Raw genomic sequence first — 17,310 nt, forward strand, 5'->3', positions numbered from 1 at the left:
GGTCTTTTAGAGAATATTTTATCCTTTGAGAGTACTTATATTTATTTGGTGACACTGTGGCAGCTCCTGAAAGCCTTGCTGCTTTGGTCAAACACTACCATTTGCATTAGTATTAATTTTACTAAGTATAATTGGGTACCCTTGTAAAAGCCTTAGAGTAGCTAGCTATGAGGTGTTCTGGTGGCAGTATCTACCTTATAATCTGGGCAGAGGGGGCATAGCAGATACATCTGTGCCAGCCTTTCCCGTGTGTGTGTGTGTGTGTGTGTGTGTGTGTGTGTGTGTGTGTGTGTGTGTGTGTGCGCGCTTCTGTGTGTGTATGTATATATATGCAAAAATCAAATCTCAAACATTGTGTGTGTCAGTTATTTGAAGCAGGGACATAGAGAACTGATTTTATAGAGAGGTTGGTGGAAGACATGGCTTGGAACATTCATCTGAAAACTCAACTCTACATACATCAGTGGGGAGTCTTATTTGGGGCCAGGAGATAGACAGAGGGAAATCCAGCCCCAGGACTGAGTGTGTACCCTGTGTGGTCTTAAGGGAAATTGTGATTGGTGCAGAAAGGTGCATCTGGAAACACTGTGGTTATCTAACTTTGTTCCAAGTGAACGTCCCTTACTGGTGTCCATGGTGAGGATTGATGCTCCTTGATTACCAGCCCAGAGGAAGGACATCACAACCAAATAAAAAAAATGTCAAAAAAGTGGGCAAAGCTTTCCTGGTGGGATCCATTTTTGCAGATTTATGAAATGCATTGGACTGTGTTGCTCACTTGCTGATTTCGTAGTGAAACAGACTACAGCTATTATTTGGAAATGCATTAAAGACTCATTTAAGAATCATGTTTAAGTCAAGGTAGAACTATGTTTTGGTGGTCCTAAAGACTATGTGTTTGGGGAATAAGCTCATTTTCTCTTGTTATCAGTGAAAGTCAGACCTAGGACTCATTTTTATGGGGATAACATAGCTACTCCCAGCCATAGTTACTTAACTAAATACCTAATTGAAGAGCATAAATGGTATGATCTCAATAAACTGCACGTGCGCACACACACACACACACACACACACACACACACACACACACACACACACACACACACACACACACACACACACACACACACACACACACACACACACACACACACACCAGCAGCTTCAGTTTTGATGTCAGATCCCTTATTTGGCCCTGTAAGGACAGACTTTCACATGTAGTGTGTGCATTACACAACATTATTACTACCCACTATGTCCTCACAAATTCTCCTGCACAGACTGCATAGGTTCACAGATGATTACTAGTCTAATGGCACAAGAACTTTCACAAGTCTATCCAGTAATACCCAGGATATGACAATTATAATATAATTCTTGAGATACAGGATGGGGTAGTGGATCTTTGAGCCCTGAGTCATTTTGCAGACTGCCTTTGTATGCAAAAGACACAGGAAGTATCTTGGGAGGGAATTTAGAGTTCCTCACCCATTTATCTATATTCTAATGAAAACTCCATCTAGACATTTGCCAGAGATCAGGATTAAACCTTGTACTTTATGCATGTAAGGCAAAGTCCTTAACTATTATGCCAAATGTTCTGTTCCTTCCCTCCCACAATACACACACACACACACACACACACACACACACACACACACACACACACACACACACACACACACACACACACACACACACACACACACACACACACACACACACACACACACACACACACACACACACACACACACACACACACACACGATAACAGCACCACTGTCTTCCCCTTCACCCATCTGCACTCTCTCCCTGTAACCGGCAGAACTGATCTGTCGCTATGCATCCTAATTCACTGTGTCGTCAAAGCTGCTGAGATCCTCACCTCTTCCTCCAAAATCAAGGTAATCTAGTGAAAGAAGCTTCTTTAGCACTATCTTGTGGCTATAGAAATAATCCTTCTGCCTCATGCCCACCCAGTTCACATAGTGCATGATCATTTCTTGTTCCAGAGACTTTGTCAGGCAAACATTTTCTCCAACAAGCTGCCTGCAGATGCTTTAATCCACCCTACCTAACTGGTCCCTTGTGTGAATTACTGTATATTCCACTGTACTACAATCCTGGAACAGTTAACCACAGAACCTCCTGAGAGGTTTTTATACTTAGAGGTCACCACAAGAGTGGAGCATGCATTTGTTACATTGTAGCTGTTTTTTGTATAAATCTTGTTCCTGTCCTCATTTTACAACATCATGATACAGATGAACTGTCATTTGCTTAAAACTAACCATCGTTGGTTTAGCATGCCAAATCCCAGCAATTAATAGCACTCCCATTGTAATTGTTTTCTGACGGACTATACTTACTTACAACATGTGAGATTGTGAAGTGTGTGTGTGTCCCACGACTCTTAGAGGTTTGTTGTCTGGGGCTTTATGCATGTGGGAGGAACTACAAATTAGGCAGAGAGGAGCACACAGATATGAAATGATACAAAATCTGACTCCAGTGACAGTTCTGGTAATGAATAAGAAAAATTCATTTGGAACAGGAAAGTGGGACCAATCCCTGGAGTCAGGCTGTTGGTATTTGCCAGCTCATATTTAGTGGCCATGTGACCCAAGTAGCCCAGCGAAGCTCAACCCAAATATGTGGGTGTGGTCTTAAACCCAAAGGTGAAAGGTGGAAGGTCAGGTACAAATGCCAATTAAGTTGCAAGGAGCAGCTGAGTAGATTAAGATGAACTCAATCCTAGCAAAGAAAAGTGGGTTTTGTGACAAAGAGTATCAACTTATTGCAGGCGAAGGAGATACAGGTTGTGCAGGAAGTAGAAAACTGCCATTTAGATTTAGATGGTCTTATTTCTTTAAACAGTGCTGGTTTTAAAAGTAAATATTCGGAAGGCATTTTCTTGTCTGTTACTCTGGAAATGATCTTTGGGAGAGGCTCTGTGAGGGTAGGAAGATGATCCTAAGCTCCTTGCTTATGTAGTACAGTTGGAATTTGTGCATGTAAATGAGAAGGCCACCTACATGTTAAAAACTACAGAAAGAAAAAAGCACTCTCCTTTTTGTATATGTGCCTAACAGTTACTCGAGTATTCAGATTGCTTAAAGGCCATGTATACACCACTCAGTAAAATACCACTTACTGACTATGTAATCAATTCGGGAGACTTTAGCTACTCTCTTAAGAAGGATGAAGTCATAGCTGGAGAGACAATATTTTTTTATCCACCCCCCCACCCAATCAGCATCTTGTGAGATTGATCAGCTTATTTGTTCTTATATTTGGAGCTGAATGATATATAGCAGCTATCAAGAGTAGTTCTGATGCTGTCCTGACCCCATCCTTTGGCAGCTTGATGTCTGTTCACACATAAGCAGAAGCAGAGGCCTGCTGCACCATTGACAAAGTCTGTGTGTGCTTCCACATACTTCTGAATGATGGCTTTGTATGAGCTAATAGACAATCGTAAGACATCCTGGCCTATACACTGTGTAAGGTAGTACTAAGAGCAACCATTTGAAATGCTATGAGTACCGATATATTGAGACTGAATGGCGGAAAGATCTGAGAGTACCTATGCTAAGTTGGAGATGCCATTTCTCAGAATATTCCATTTTCTCTGTGGTATGGCAATCATGAAGTCAGTATATATAGGTTCAGGAGGTGTAGGCAGCTTGCTACCCTACACGAGGGGTGGTGCAGTGGGTTTGTTGCCCCTCTCAAAAAATAAGTTTTAAGGAGAAAACTGATTTTAAAAATTCATTCTTCTCCTGTGTTTTCTGTCTTTTTTTGGCATTTCAGCACTCAGCCTTCCGAGAGCCGACATTTCAACAGGGAGTCAGCACTGAGATTCTGTGGTAAGTCAGTGTATCGGTGAATCAAGCCACACTGCCCCCCCTTTCATGGACAAGCTTAGATTGGCTTTCATGCCCACCATCTCAAGCCGGTATCTACAGCACATAGGTCCCTAGCCAGTCCCTAGTAATTTGAGTCATGGTCAGGCCTTTATTCTTCTGCACTGCACTAAACAGCAGGCCTCATGGGGGCTATGATTAGGTGGAACAACTTGCCTGATATGACTCTGAATGGTGAAAATTTTTCTTATTTCTACGATAGATAGTCACAGCTTGTTCATAACAGGCACCATTTCTGTATACAAAGATGCCTAATAATATATTTGGTATCTTGGGCCAAAAGTCAAAATCAGCTTTGTAGTTGTGTTATCAGACATCATGCCTTGTGTTCTAGACAGCTAAGTCTAGAGGGGTGCTTTGATGTCAGTCAGCTTAGCAGCAGTGATGGCTGAGCAGAGTCAGGTAATTCAAACATGCAGGGGGAGGCATACTTGGAATGCAAAGCAGATGCTTTTGTGTTGGATGATCTTGGATATATAAAGCAGAATTGAGGTTTCTTTTGTGAGAAGCTGGACTCACTTATTTGGCAGCATATGGACTTCAGAAATATGAAGACTCAATTGAGTTGCTTTGGATACTTACTACTTACTAAGTATGCCCCTAGACACCTTCTACTAAAAGTTTGGACAAGGACTTGGTGGAGAGAGTATATCTCAGTTTGCCTGCTAATATTTGGGGATCTGACAACATAATCTGGAAACTATTATGGCAGATACGGCAGTCTGACCTACCCTCCTCAGCTTACTCCGCTATGACCCTTACCAGGACAACTGGTTTAAGAAAATGATGGATGGATGGATGGATGGAAGAAGGATGGATAGATGAAAGGATGTATGGATGTTATTTAGTCAGTTTAGTGCTACCATCTGTTTTGACTTCCTGTATCAAGTATATCATTCCTGTATCCTGTTTTTTATATTACTTCTTTAGTATAATCAGTTGTCTTGCTTTGTATGTGCATCTCTTGTACCAGGTTACAACTACAATGAATCCCAACAGATTAGTCTACTTACCTGGTTAATGGAAAATAAGTGATTTCATACATATAAAGAAATCTGCTTCTTTGCTCAGACTAGAACTGCCAACATAGCATCAGGACATGACTACCTCCATACTCTGACATCACCAGAAGGAGAGAAGATGTTAAATAGTCATTGCATTAAACCCCATGGGAGAAAAATGCACTAGCCCTCCATTTAAAACTTTTATTTGTTACCCATACCACATCTGCTAGTGTATGTCTGCACTTTTTGATCTTGTCAGTGGTATATTACAGCTCAAGGCTGTTGTGGCTGCAAGGTGTAGATAAGTATTCTTGAGTAACAGTTTTGGGCAGCTGTGCTGTCTGTGATTTCTCTGTCTTGTACCCCATCCAAGGGGTTTCATAGTTACCCAGCTTGCCTACCATAAGGTGGGCTACTGCTTAATGTTGAGAGCAGTATCTCCACACTTCACACTTGCTACCAAAGATATGTGGTCCTAGTAACACCCAACCCCCTCATATATTGGGGCGGTAACCAGTCTGTAGGAATAGGGCCACAACATTGATTCAGATGGGGAGGTAACCAGTCTGTAGGAATAGGGCCACAACATTGATTCAGATGGGGAGGTAACCAGTCTGTAGGAATAGGGCCACAACATTGATTCAGATGGGAAGGTAACCAGTCTGTAGGAATAGGGCCATAACATTGATTCAGATGTAGCCATTCTCTTTCAGCCTGAATCCAAGTAATTCCAGAAATGTGGTTTGACAGTACAATATGCTACATCTCAACATCTTAGTGCAAGAAATCTGGACAAAGCCCAACAAAATGGGGTGACAAAGGCCCAAAAATAGGGACATATTTTAAATATTGCTCTCATAAACTTAGAAAGTTGCTAAAGTAACAGGGTTTGTTTTAACATACATTGTCTGAAGGATTTGAAGTCTGAAACTCAAATGTATGTCATTATTTAGTGACTTCAGTCCTCAGATCATCCCAGGGATTTGCCAGAAAACCACAAATTTTATGAGGAACCGGCCAAAAGTATGAGCCAAAAATCTGGACATTCCACAAAAATCTGTATAGGTGAGAGGTATGGTTGTAAATAAGTTCACCTCTACAGAGACATGGGTTTGAGTCTTCACAGTATAAGTTGCATTTTGTGTGATTGTGGGTCACTTAACTAAGACCAGAATAAAACAGGTAATTGTGTCTACAAAGCCAACATAAATTCATAAAGGTGACTATAAATAAACATGATGAAATATGTGAAAGGAAGTAGCTGACTGCAAACATTACCCATCTTTCCTATCCACTGGAAATACTTTAATATGTATAGTACCTAATGTTAAACAACTTGTTTTTAGGTTGCATAGCATTATTAAACTGCAGTGGTGCACACACTATGTAGTGATGACATTCATACCTCTCAAATTCTTAGTACAAGAAATATAGACAGGGTAAAAAATAATGGAAGGACAATGGCCCAAAGACAGAGCCAGATTTTAAATATTGGTCATATAAACTTAGACAATTGCTACAATAACATGATTTGTTTCAGCATGCAGTTTTTGAATGATATAATGTCTGCAACTCAAATGTCCGTCATTACTGAGTGACTTCAATCCTCACCAAAATTGCTAGAAAGCCACATATTTTGAAGAACAGACCAAAAGTATGAGGCAAAAATTTGGACTTGCTGAAAAAATGGACAGTTGAGAGGCTTGAGAGATCAGTGCTGTTCACAAGTAAATACTAGGCTATCTGTCTGTGGACTGTTACTAGCCTAGTCAATAATCAGAGGTCAGAATCAAATGCTGCATCTTGCATGTGGGAGGTTAAGACCTTAACCATTATGCATCCAGAAATTCTCACCACTTAGCATGCAATTAATACTAGCAAAGCATTCCATTTCATTTATTTAGTTTGTTGTCTTGGAAGTTCAATTTTTGTCTGGAATATACAGTGTTGCCCAGCTAACAACTTCTGAAAATAATGATATATATTTCAAGAGCATAAGCATTGCTGCCTCACAGCAAGAGGTTCTCCGGTTTGATCCTTGGCTGGGGTGCCTTCTGTATGGAGCCTACATGTCCTCCATGTAGTCATGTGGGTTTCCTCCGGGTGCTCTGGTTTCCTCCCACATCTCAAAGACATGCTGTAGGTGGATTGGACACTAAATTGGCCCTAGGCATGAGTGCGTGCATGTGTGTCTTCTGTGGAAGGTTGGGCGCCGGGCTGGCAACTCGACACTGTAAAACTCCACTGCCAATCATGAGCAGTGATCCACTGTGACAGCCCCTAACTGGGGAAAAGCCGAAGGAATAAGAAGAAGATTTTAAGAGCATAAACTGTAAACTTACATTTAGACTAAGATGCCTGGTGCCTTTTGTCACACTCCACCAGTGTGATACACACTAAGTAGTGAACTTGTTTCATTATTTCTGCCCCCCCCCCATGTCACAGATAATCAGTCACAACAGTAGAAATGCCAGCAAGGATTGGCTGGAAAGCTTTAACTAGTCATGAAATTTGCTTGGGGGAGGGAGGCACAGGGTAGGTGGCTAGATCAGCAATCATGGATAGCACTGCTCCAAGAATCACTATGGAAGACGGTGTCAGCCATGGCCTTGGAGCTTTTGTTTGTGCTGTATACTACAGATAAGTATAGCTATGAGTTAAGTTATATCCTGCAGACTTAGGTTCTATTCCATCAGTGTCCACTTTGATTCCAAGAGTAAGGAGGTTAACCAGACCTCAGCTACTGAGCTATATATGAAAAGAGGAACTAGTGGTAAAAAATAAAGCTAAATGAATAATCTATGGCCACAAGATAAGCCAGCATGAAGCATGGTACAAAATGTTTCAGAGATGACCTAACTAAATCCTGATTCTTGATTTGTTTATGCTGCATTGCTAAAAAGAGTTAACATCATTAACCACACTTTGGAAGCAAAGCTGTCTGATTCAGTGGTGGTCATAGTTTCTTGCTCCCATGTGTGAACACAAAGGTCCATTTGGCGTATCCTGTTTTAAGAACCATATAACCCTGTGGTGCTGTGACCTTCCCTTGCCTACAGGCTGTGTTGCTTGTTAAATTTTTATATGACTTACAAAAGAATGTGCAACAGTTTCTCTGGATAGTAAGTGACCAAAGGGTAACAATGTGTGTAATGAAACATGGAACCCAAAAAATGTATTTATTATTTGTTAACCGTGAAAGTCCAACTTGGAATGAAGCCAGTTTTCAGCAAGAGGCCAGGGGAGAAGCACTCCAGACACATGTCTTTGTAACATGGGAGGAAACCAGAGCACCCGGAGAAAACCCACATGAATGCAGGGAGGACATACAGACTCTGCGCAGAAGGCACTCCAGATGAGAATCAAACCAGGAAAGCTCTTACTGTAAGGCAACAACACTACTGCTGCACCAGTTCACCGTCCAAATGGTGATGAGCCATTCCCTCTAATAAATAAATAGATATATATGAATTTGTGAACCAGAAACAATCATTAGGGCATGTTTCAGTCAAGATGTGGTTAGATCATAATTGGGGATTTGCGATCTGAGATAAAAAAAGATTCAAAGCAAAATTGCCTAAATGAGACTTGCACTATATTTAGGAAAGCAGATGTCTATGGGATGAGAAAATATTTCTCTGATTGGAAACCAGACAGTTGTTATAAAGGTAAAGAACATAACTGGTGCATTTAGGGTATTGATTTTAACACTGAAATCCCTTAAAAAATAGTAAGCTCCTTAAAAACATTCAAGAGCCAATGGGAGAAACAGGCCAAGATAAAGATCAAGAAGAAGTCTGAAATAACACACAGATGAGAAAAGAAAAATGTGCAGGTTCGAATTACAGTGAACTATAGCCATCTGCTCAGAGAAATGCAAGTCTGTACGACTTTTAAGAAGAAAACAAAAACGGCAATATAAACAGAGAAGCTATTAAAGCTATTAATATCAAGGGTAATAAAATTCATGTTCTATCTGAGGAAGAAACAGGATGGAAAATAAAAAAAGTCATTGCATTAGGAAGGGGTAGTAATGCAGTTGTGCGACCTAGGTTCTATCCCAACAGTGTCCACATGCATTCTGTTGCAGTTTGCTGAAATACCATTCAAAGAAACTGTCATTTTATTAGTTTTTTAGTTATGGCTGTCAGCAATTGAACTATTTTTTTTCATCTAACATTTGCTACAGTTTTTGCTAAATTTGGAGCTAATAAGGTGGGGGAGGGCAGGTGCTCTATTACTGATGATGTAGTCCAGGTGTATGATCTGCATGGAGTGAAAGTGGGTTAAAGTAGCTCACCACCTCACAGCAGAGATAAAATTGTTTGAAATAGCAATTTTGGTGAATGACATTTCAGCAGATTGAAAATGTAAGATGGATACCACATCCATGAGCGCCATTTATTTGGGTTAGTTATTAATATTTCTGCTTTACAGCTGCAGTACATTCTCACTTTACTAGATGAACTAAAACCAAAACCACGTGAAAAAATAACTACTATATCAGATGACTTTACTGCACTTCTTGTGGGTGTTTTAATTAAAAACAAACAAACAAACAAAAAAGGTAATGTTTCTTGATTTTATATCTAAAATGCAGCTGAAGCTACTGGGTAAACAACTAATACCAGTACTAAGTTAATTATTTAAAAAAAGCATGTGAGATAAAATGCCGGCATCTGATTGGAAAACTGCTATGATCACTACTATGTACAAAAGGAAGGACCACCAGAAACAGCTACTTAATTATAGACCAATCATTTATTAAGCTGTACCTCCAAAGTACTCCCTGATTTTGGACATGTCGGAGAGATAACATGCTTGGTTAGGGTTTTAGATATGTATCAGAAAGGCTTATAGGCAAGATAAACTGACTGATAAGGATTATATGTACTTTTCGGACAACGTCCGTCATGTATTAGACTGAAGACATTGTTTTCTTGGACTTTAGCAAGATCATTAATACAGTAAATCATTTCCTATTCAATAAGATCTTGCAGAATTGGGGTTAATATCACATCATTCTTAATTAAAGATTCAAATAACTCTCCCATACTTTCTTCCATCACTCAGAAACATGGAACAGAGAATTAGTAAAATCATTAACCAACTGAAAGGGTCACACAGAATATCTTAGCTTTCATCTCTTTAAGGTAGGTATGTAATTTCAATCAAAGTTTTTTTACCAAGACGTGAATATGCTTTGCCTATTATAGGTTTATATGTAAGCACTTGGCTAGCTGCCCATGGAGGCCATTTTTAAGCCTAGTTAATTTACTTTGGTTTGCTTGAATAACCTATTCCATTTGGTTACACATTGGTCTTACCCAGTCCATGGTCAAGAATTATATATTACCTCTAATAAGAATAAGTGAAATCGTACCCTAGGTAATTAGAGGGGACCCATGCATGGGATAAAGCACTTAGGAGCTGCCTCTTTCCATTAACAGTATAGGTGGCAATTCTAGGGGAAATTTTCTGTTTCCCATCTATAGATCTAGGTAGCGCTTGAAAATGGACATGGATGAACTTTGTTTTATGTGGATGGGGTGTCTGTTCCACAGTAGCAGTATCCTCTGTGAAATATACCTGTCCCTCCAAACCATTCTATTGATGTTGCAGAACAGGCTTCAATCTCTAGATCAAGTATTTCTAATGCCATTGGACAGGGTGATGTACAGTAAATCCATCAGTAATGGGTCAGAGGATGCCTTGTATGCCAGACACAGGACACCTAACAGTCTATAGGATACTGAGTACACTGACTGGACTTTGAGTTGGTCCATGTAAGACATATTGTTTAGGCCTTGTATCCTTTCAGTAAGGTATCTGTGTGTGTTGGCGGTTCCAGTTGTGCATGTGTCTGGACAGATACATTCCAAAGGGGGCATTAAGGGGGCAATGATTTGTCTAATGAATGATGAGTAAAGGGGGACAAAGACAACTGTCGGTCTAGACACAATTCCTTTTTTTATATGCTGTGCAATATAGCAGAACTTTCTTAAAAATTCCTTTTTTTATAAGCTGTGCAATATAGAAGAACTTTCTTAAAATAGACTCATGTTGGTCAAAAGTTAGGTTACTGCACACATAAGTTCTCAAATTCTGAAAAACTGAATATTTCTTAGGGGAGCATTGTCAATACCGTAAGTACTGGGGTAGATGATTTTCCAAAGGAAATAATAGTGTATTTTTGGCATTTAGCTTCAGTTCATGATTGTTACACCAGTTAGTTACTTGAGACAAACCTTCGTGCTGGATGGCTAAGTCATTTCGGGATTCAAGGAGTGCTCCTAACTTACAGTCATCTACAAACTTAGTCATCCAGAGCCCTTTGGCATTGGCCTTTCCTTCAGAAAAGTAGATACCAAACAGGAGAGGTCACAGCACAGACCTCTGTATATTTTTGTAGTACTCAGTTCTCCATACAATATAGCCATTCTACAAACTTCAGAGAGTAAGGTGCTAAGAGCTATGCATCCGGACCATAATCATCATCTGAAATGAATAATTGTGTTACCCTGCAGGAAAGTGAGTGGATGCCAGTGGGGGCCAGGGATAATTTGTTAATCATTATCATCATCTCAATATACTTCTCAAGTTCTTTGATCAGGAATCTTGGACAATTCCAAAAATTATAGAGGGGTAAAGGCCCAACATCAGGGACAAATTTTAAACATTGCTCTAGGTCAAGTAAAAAGTTAATGGAATGATAGATTTTGCATAACCAGGCATTATCTGAATAATAAGACGTATGAAACTCTAATGTCTGGCATTATTGACTTACTGTAATCCACACTGATTTATTAGAAAATCAAAAAATGTTATGAGAGGCAAGGAAAAAATATGAAGCAGAATCAGGGAAGTTCTGAAAATTCAGAGATAGCTGAGCAGTATGCCTCTTCAAACTATGGAATGACAGGTATTGCCCTCTGCTTAGAAATGATGTCCTTATTAGAAATTCTACATACTATTTGAAACATCAGAAGAGCTCCCATTGCAAAGTCCTTAGATGTCACAAGGAAAACATTTAAGGAATGTTGCCATAAGCACCTGGAATGCTTTGCCAGAAAATGTGCAAATTAATAACAGTCATCCAGTATTTTGCATACTGTTAAAATCTTACCCTGTAGAAAGATGAAAGTGCAGGTGTCCAGGTGTCCAAAATATCCTGGGTAAGCCGTGTCTGCAAATACTCCACTTTATATGCTTACACCCTTCCAGGTTTAGTAGTGGCTGCGACTTCTGTTTGTGAGTCAGGAACTCATTCCATTACAGATGATACAGTTTGGAAAGTCTGTAAACATTTGTTTTATCAGGGGATATATTTGGGGAATAATTGTCATCATCATCAATAATCATCATCATCATCAATCATCATCAATAATCACCATCATCATCAATCATCATCAGTCATCATCATCAGCCATCATCATCAATCATCATCACCATAATCAATTATCATCATCATCAATTATCATCAGTCATCATCATCAATCATCATCACCATCATCATCATTATCAATCATCAGTAATCATCATCATCAATCATATCAATCATCATCACCATCAAGCATCATCAATTATCATCATCATCATCAGTCATCACGAATCGTCAATCATCATCATCAATCATCAATCATTATCATCACCATCATCAATCATCATCTGCGTCTTTGTCATTATTATCAGTTTTCTTTTTATTCTGTTTCTCGGTGAGTGTGTTTCTTATTACAAATTATACATTTTTTTCTCTAATGTGCCTACCTAAAATTACTCCATGCCTCTGTAACTGCAATTTTTATGACCACTAAATTGGTGTTTTTTTTTAACTATGTAATCTAATTTGTTTGAAAATTGTATACTGTCATTGTATAAAATTTTTCTTTTATTGCACTGAATTGTTAACCACTATTTTAACTTTGCAATCTAATTTGTTTGTTAATTGTATATTATCATTGTATATAATTTTTGCTTTTACTGTACTGAGGAACTTTTCTCCCTGGGCCAGCACTGAAAACAGGTTCTGTATGGCCCAGTGGACTTTCCCAGTTAAAAAAACTGCAAATAAATACATGCATACATACATACATACATACATACATACATTTTTATTATACATAGTAGGTAAATTATACTTGTTTAGGGTAAACAAACTGATAAGCTAATAAATATATATGTATCCAGCGTACCTAGTGTGAATTTATATCATTTGTTTTTGGTCATGTATATGTTGCTGTTTGTTTGTTGTTGCCATCTCGCCAAGGTTGCAACTAAAAACAATACAGTGTTTAGACTCAGTTCATTTACTCAGTTAACAAATGAACTCAATCATCAATCAGTCAATAACACTGCACTTACTAACTGTAGAAAAAAGTGACTAGATTAAGCTTGGGGGATCTGAGGGCTGCAGCCCCGTGAAGCTGTGGGGTTCTAGATGATGTGAGATGAATTTTAGAGCTTTTTTCCAACTTTTGATCTAATGAACGGATGAACAAAAATCACAAGTAAGGAAAGAAATTCAGTCTTGATTTTTTTTCTTTCAACTAAGAAATAAGCTTTGTCCTGAGCTTCATTTGTAAATCTGACTTAATAATAAAACATTGTGCAAAGATATAGAGATCATAATGGGGAATAGTGCCTGCCTCCCTAATCCTCAAAAAATTCAGTAATCTTCTGTGTACTCCTCTAGTGTTAACCTGGGATGAAAGTGAAAGAGCATATGGCCACAGGCATATGTTTCAAGTTGTTGCTGTCAAATATATATACACAACATACCTCATCACCCCACTCCACAAAACACAGCCATGTTTTGTATACACACAACATACCTCATCACCCCAATCCACAAAACACAGCCATGTTTTGTATACACACAACATACCTCATCACCCCAATCCACAAAACACAGCCATGTTTTGTATACACACAACATACCTCATCACCCCACTCCACAAAACACAGCCATGTTTTGTATACACACAACATACCTCATCACCCCAATCCACAAAACACAGCCATGTTTTGTATACACACAACATACCTCATCACCCCAATCCACAAAACACAGCCATGTTTTGTATACACACAACATACCTCATCACCCCACTCCACAAAACACAGCCATGTTTTGTATACACACAACATACCTCATCACCCTAATCCACAAAACACAGCCATGTTTTGTATACACACAACATACCTCATCACCCCACTCCACAAAACACAGCCATGTTTTGTATACACACAACATACCTCATCACCCCACTCCACAAAACACAGCCATGTTTTGTATACACACAACATACCTCATCACCCCACTCCACAAAACACAGCCATGTTTTGTATACACACAACATACCTCATCACCCCACTCCACAAAACACAGCCATGTTTTGTATACACACAACATACCTCATCACACCACTCCACAAAACACAGCCATGTTTTGTATACACACAACATACCTCATCACCCCACTCCACAAAACACAGCCATGTTTTGTATACACACAACATACCTCATCACCCCACTCCACAAAACACAGCCATGTTTTGTATACACACAACATACCTCATCACCCCACTCCACAAAACACAGCCATGTTTTGTATACACACAACATACCTCATCACCCCACTCCACAAAACACAGCCATGTTTTGTATACACACAACATACCTCATCACCCCACTCCACAAAACACAGCCATGTTTTGTATACACACAACATACCTCATCACCCCACTCCACAAAACACAGCCATGTTTTGTATACACACAACATACCTCATCACCCCACTCCACAAAACACAGCCATGTTTTGTATACACACAACATACCTCATCACCCCACTCCACAAAACACAGCCATGTTTTGTATACACACAACATACCTCATCACCCCACTCCACAAAACACAGCCATGTTTTGTATACACACAACATACCTCATCACCCCACTCCACAAAACACAGCCATGTTTTGTATACACACAACATACCTCATCACCCCACTCCACAAAACACAGCCATGTTTTGTATACACACAACATACCTCATCACCCCACTCCACAAAACAGAGCCATATTTTGTATACACGTCTGATGTTAGATTGGAAGGAAAGTAAAAATGCAAATGGCCTCAACACTATAATTCAACTTGCAACTTTCTGCTGCCTAGTGAGTGTGTCTGCGTGTGTGTGTGTGTGCGTGTGCATGTGCGTGTGTGTGTGTGTGTGTGTGTGTGTGTGTGTGTGTGTGTGTGTGTGTGTGTGTGTGTGTGTGTGTGTGTGTGTGTGTGTGTGTGTGTGTGTGTGTGTGTGTGTGTGTGTGTGTGTGTGTGTGTGTAGACAGATATGGATATCTATATCTATATCTTTATTTATATCTATCTATCTATCTATGGGAGTCTGTCCTTTGATTGAAAAGTTTTTTAGTCAAACTGCAGAAAAGCTGGTTCAGTTCATTGGAAGTGAACTGATTTGGCACAAACATACATGTAGCAGGGCTTTGGATGATTCGGGGGGAGGCTTGTTCCCCTGTATAAAAGATGTGTTTCATGTTTTTTTACAATTAATCATTTCTGGATTGATGTCTTTAACTTTCAAATATTTACATGTTTGATTGATTAAGTTTCATAAATCCATATGTATGGAAGCCTAACGTCTCCTCGAAAGACTGAAATATTGAGCAACAAATATTCAAAAGCAAACGGTCTAAACAAAATACACTGATACAGAAAGTATAGAAAAAAACATTATGAAATTACTTTTTGCAGGGGAGAAGGTTGCCCTGCACCCCCATACCACATGGTAATTATAAATACCATCTCTGAGTTCACAGAATAGTGAGGAAATTGCATATTCCCTGATCCCCACTGTACTGCAGTGTCACTGAGAAAAATCCCGCATGTTTTGATCAGTTGATCTTTGATCAGCTGTGCCAGCTTTTTTTCACTCTTTGATGAAAAGCCACATCATTTAAAGGTAATGCACCCATACACATACACACTCTTATCATTCCTCCTTAACCATACCCACACAATTAAGCCATCTGCATTAATCTAATACTTCATTATATGGAAAGTAAAAGATAGTAATCACAATAAAATATTTCACCTTGTTGCCCCTAGATAGTACACAATCCTTAGATAAGCTAGAGTTAACTTTAGTGCACATCTCTAAGGTTTTACTATCAGGAAAGTTAAACTAATAATGGCCACAATATCTCCAGTTCAGCAAAAGCTATAATGGCCTTCTGCATACATTTCTGAGAAAAGCCAGTCCTAGATTAGATGGACCCCTCAGTAGAGACTGAGAATGGAGAACCTTACTAACTCTGTACCTAAATCCCCTCATACAGCCAAGAGGTCAGGGTTCTTGGGGTTCCCAGAAACTCTGAGGATCCAGGTATTCTGTGATACATTTCATACATTATTTTGGAAAAATAATTGTTTGTTAACTATTCTTTTTTAATGACAACCATACGAGTTCTGTATATACCCTCAGTACTCTGTGTATCCATAGATAACATTGATATTTTTCACACACTGACATGCATACTGACATATACCAAAAATGTGAGGTCTGTCACACAGTACACATGTACACATACAGACACAAATATACATACAGGCACACGCACACACACACACACACACACACACACACACACACACACACACACACACACACACACACACACACACACACACACATATGCTTTCATATTTATAAATCAGTAGTAACCCAGTTCACCTACATCATGCCTTTGTGATTTTAAAGGAAAGTAGAACACCTAGATAAAATGCACACAGATGCACTGAAAGGACAAGATGCACCAATGCTGGCGGGTAGCAACAAAGATAAGAAAATGCTTTGAGTCATAAATTATTTAATTACATATTATTATTATTAATAATCATTTAATTGTCATGGAATGAAAAAATGCTTATTATCAGCTTATTATGAAATAGATATACTGCAACAATCTCCTCAAATACATTCATTGTTATCTACAGAAGGCCCTTGTACCACTGATTTGCCATTATTCATTCATTACTTACCATATGTCTAATAATTTTTATTCATGGTAAGGTACACTCCTCTCTATGAACACAAATGCACATTATCCAGATTAATGACAGCTTAACTTGATCCTGACAGTAGATTCATGCATTTTCATCCACAGACAGCCCTTATACCCAGCAGTTATAGGCATTTGCTGACTCTGCATATCTCCAGTGTTTGATTCTGCTTAAAGTAATGGCCAAAGCAATGTTGTTCAACTTTGCTTCACACAAGCAGTAGCTACAGTATTGTAACTTGCTTCGCAAAAAGAGATATAGCTCTGCAAAGTCAGAACAATGACTATTTAACTT

The sequence above is a fragment of the Protopterus annectens genome, chromosome 1.part1 (genome assembly GCF_019279795.1).
Source record: "Protopterus annectens isolate FY-2018-M chromosome 1.part1, PAN1.0, whole genome shotgun sequence".
Taxonomy (NCBI): domain Eukaryota; kingdom Metazoa; phylum Chordata; order Ceratodontiformes; family Protopteridae; genus Protopterus; species Protopterus annectens.